General features: G+C 47.1%; 1 protein-coding gene across 2 annotated transcripts in view; it reads right to left on the bottom strand.

The window, feature by feature from the left end:
* Positions 1 to 4,297, bottom strand: part of LOC111863561 (partitioning defective 3 homolog) — a 94,880-nt gene that overhangs the window by 63,072 nt on the left and 27,511 nt on the right. The window lies entirely within an intron of this gene.

The following is a 4,297-nucleotide window of genomic DNA, read 5'->3' as shown; positions in this document are numbered from 1 at the left end:
ATATATATATTGTGAGCAAAGGATGCCGCTTATCGTTTGAAATATTACACTTCGCAGCTGCAGTCCAGCGAGGTCTCAGGAATCGTTGGGAATATCGCTGGACCAGCGGCTTCGAAGATATAATTGTAAGAGGGCATTGGAGGATTTAAAGTTGTAACACCCGCCTTCCGTTTGAATGATCGAATGAGAAGCAATGATGGAATATATCTGCGAGGGTGGGAGAATAATTTCCCCAAACTCAAGGATATAGTCCGGGCTTCAAGGAGGACTTCTAATTTGGTGATTCCGACGGATAGACGTGTTCTGCAAATAATATATTAAACCAGTAAGCAATTGTAATGTGTGCAGTCGCATTATCATTACCCTTTGTCTCATAATCCAAGACCCGTAAACGATCCTGAGGAAGACTTTCATTGCCACCGGAACCCAATCAACAACAGAAAATAAAGGGCGTAAGAGCGGTTGCACCCCCTCTCTCTCTATATGTATATATATACACATATATGGTGTCTCCACCTTACCGTGGTGAGGGGGTTTGAGTATGCCAAGGACCCTGAGAGCTATACCAGCGGTAGCGTAGTTACTGGCAGGGCCTCCCTTGCTGGACAGATCAAAGGGTAGGCATCAGACGAAGAGAGACACCAAAAACCAAAAACTGATGCCGGAAGCAGCGTCATCAGCAGCGACTTGAAGCACAGAGCAAATGATGCTCGAGATGGTTCAAGTTCGTATAGCAACAGGCGTGACCAGAGTGGTTTGAACGGCTGTTGTACTGCGATGTGGAAAGCAAATGGAAAAACTACCACATTATCACTTTTCCTGGATAGTCTCTTTCCAAAAACAGAAGATCGCATTAAGTGGAGAAACTGTTTTGGAAGAGACTGTGGACCTGTCATCTGACAGATTACTGATGATGATGATGATGATATATTTCCCTTCTTTCAAGTCTCGAAATGTTACAATGGTCACATTGCCATGACTCGGTCGCCAGCGTTTCGTTTGCGATAACGCGAAGGTAACAATTACAATGCACCAGAAGTTCTGCATTGCATATTACACCCAAGAGAAGTCGTGACCAATTTCAGGATATCGCTTCGGGCAACAGTTAGACTAATACATAAATACAGATACAAATTCCGACCCCTTTTCGAATCCCCAAATGTTCCCATCTGAAGGGGGCATCGCGTAGGATCGGCAGTCGGGGCACGTCGCGAGATGTCGCCAGTGGCACGTTCTGACGGACAACTCAGGAGTGTTGACATACTTTCCACGAAACTGCTATGATAACGCCCCGAGATTAGACATAAACAGCCTACACGCGCTGGACTGTAGTCAGGAAGTTGAGCTAAATTTGCTCAGGGGCTGTCATTCGTATCTCCACACATTCAAAATTAATTTCGATGAGTAATTACGCCGATCACAGTGGGCGCGCGGTAACGCCTTGCGGTGGGCTGATCCCCCGCCCAAAGGGTCCTACCGACTGTCTATATGATTAAGAAACTGTAAAACAGAGGCCAAGCGCCCACAGATTAGAAAAATATCAACCTCTTGCAGAAGCTGCGCGATTTTCCCCTTGACACAACCAGTTTATTGTTATAATGCAAGAGTTTTGTCCGACTGCTGGCCAAAAGGCGTGTCCCGAAATCTGGAGGGCGGGACGGCGCTGGGTTGCGAGCTTTGAGAAAGGGCGCCTAGTTTTCAGGGGGAGGGGGTAACCTATGAAGACATCCATTTGTATTCATTTATTTCGCTTTGTTGCAAAGTCAGGTGCGAAGAAGGGCCGTATTTTGTATCACACCTGAAGATTCCTGTGGTCCTATCCCCGAAATACCACTGATATGCCTGCCCATTAGAATTCTACAGCAGACAGACGCTCCGCGCAATGAATGCAATCCAACGCAGGCCCTACAAGTCTACCAAGCAATTTAAATGCGCACGCACATCCTGCAACAGAAACAGCGTTCCTACTTACCGCTCCAGTGATACGCGCAATTGTTTTGCGGGCAGTATCTACAGCAAACCCTCGCTACTCCGTTCACAGTTACCCCGGACCGAAATACGAAAAATGCTCTTCATAGTTGAGTACATATTTTAAAAGACACGTTGGATTTAGGAAGGCAGATGAGTCACTTGTCTGTTCAGACAAAACTTGACGGTTTCTGCAAACCTGCATCATTTCGTTCAGAAACAAGTACAGCTTCTGGGTCTTCTAGCGGTGAATAAATGCATTGTCTTTTTATGGTTTCTAAATAAATGCTCTACGGTGATGTTTTGTTATTTATTTTCATCAGCACTGCTTATGTCATTAAATTAACGATTTATTTGTTTTCTAAGTTTTTCTGTCTTTTAGGGCTACTTTTGCTTCATTAATCCGGACTGTCGCTTCAGATTAGCGAGGGTCTACTGCACTCCTTTACGTGTGATGGAACGGAAACCGCATCATCTGAGACCAGGCAGGAGTACCCGTTCTATAGCAGCCGGCGTAACATTCAACCCAAGAGATTAAACTTTACTCGCGTAATTACATAAGAAGGACTGGGTACGAGGATACACTTCACCGCGAGACAGTGCAGCAGCTATTCACAGACCTCAAGAAAGCCTATGGTTCCGTTAGGGGGAAGTATTGTACAGTATTCTGATTGAGTTTGGGGTACCAATGAAACTGGTCAGGCTTACGTGGAACGTACAGTACACTTGGTCTAAACGAAGGAGATGCTTTAACGCCATTGCTTTTTAACAGCCAGTTACTGCCATGCGACTGGCGACAGGGAGCTGGTGATAAGAATATAACGAAATCATTCCAGTTTATTGTTACTTTTGGGGGGGTGGTTATTTAACGACACTCTCAGTATCTAGACTGAAAGGATTTGGAAGGAGTCAGTCATAACCTAATCACGGCACTATTTGCCTGCAGGGACTGAAGAAAACCACGAATGTCCACAGTCAGTATAGCCGGTACCCCTGGCCGAGAATCGAAACGAGCGCCTCTTGAATATGAGTATAAAGCGTTATCTCTAGACCAGCTTGTTACGTTTCCAAACATTTGTCCTTCATCCAAGAGTCCGCACTTCACGCCCAGCTACACGAAGAAACGGAAAGCACGCAACAGGCTCGGCATCGTGTGACATGGGCTGAGTGAGGAGAGCCGTCACGTCACACTCCAGAAAGTGGAACAGTCAGTTCGTGGTGTGACGTTCATCACCACATCAACACAAGCCCTGGCTTGTCTCCTGGACCTTCCGAGTAATTCTGTGGCCACTGACCTTCATTGCTAGAGGCACCTACACATGACAAACGGCAACACTTCTGACATCGGTGTGTTGCGTGTAGCCTAAGCAGTCTGTGACGTCACTAAACGGGGGATAGATGATTGGAGTTCGATTCCTTGCAAAGGGACGAACTTATCTACCCGCTATCACTGTGTCCAGACAAGATCTGTGGTACTCTCAGCTTCCTATCCAATGAGCTAGGGGTATCGCGGCCGGAGCCTAAAACTAAACACATCAATTCCATTTCGAGGTCTAGAACGCACAGGTATACCTTGACGCCCCACACTGCACCACTCACCATAAGACTGGCTGGTTTCGTATGTCTGGGTTGTAATACCGTGTAGTCTGGTAGGAATATGCTGCCGCCGTTCTACTCTGAAGACGGATGCGATATGTTCCCCGAATCGCTGGTATCCAACTACCAGACTAGACGGCGACAACCCTCAAGACCACCTCTCCCCCAGGTCCCACTCAGCTACGGTCTGTAATAGACGTCCGAAAAGTCCGATGGCAGGCAACGACCCTTCGGGCTGCGCAAAAAGCGGGGAATTTCTTGACTAGCTAAACGACTATTAGCTTCTCAAGGACCCTGACTGAGCATCGTGGTCGAGGGTCAGCACTCGTTCTTCGTATTCAGGAGGCTATGCTGGTTCGGGGGTTTTCAGGTTTTTCCACAGGCTCTCCAGCCAAACGCCGGGATATTACATCGAATTAGGCTACGGCAGCTTCCTTACAGATCCATTCCAATTCATAATTTCCTGTCATCCCATCACTCGACGCTGTAGAACCTGAGCTACCACTGAGAGCGTCGTTACAGACGTTGCCAACTCATATGCTGTGATTATCTGTCAACTGACGCTGCTTACTGATACAACGTCGGCGAACAGTACACCACTCGGCCACTCAGAATCTTCACGAAGACTCACGACCTCGCTTCTGGTTATAAAATTTTCCCAGCTAGTTTCAGTGACGTAGGCGGTGACGTCAGAACACGTCTAGAAATTCCAGACATCGCAGTCAGTAGACAG

The sequence above is a fragment of the Cryptotermes secundus genome, unplaced genomic scaffold, assembly GCF_002891405.2.
Source record: "Cryptotermes secundus unplaced genomic scaffold, Csec_1.0 scaffold184, whole genome shotgun sequence".
Lineage (NCBI taxonomy): Eukaryota > Metazoa > Arthropoda > Insecta > Blattodea > Kalotermitidae > Cryptotermes > Cryptotermes secundus.
The sequence above is the reverse complement of the archived record's forward strand: the minus strand, read 5'-3'. Positions and strand labels throughout refer to the sequence as shown.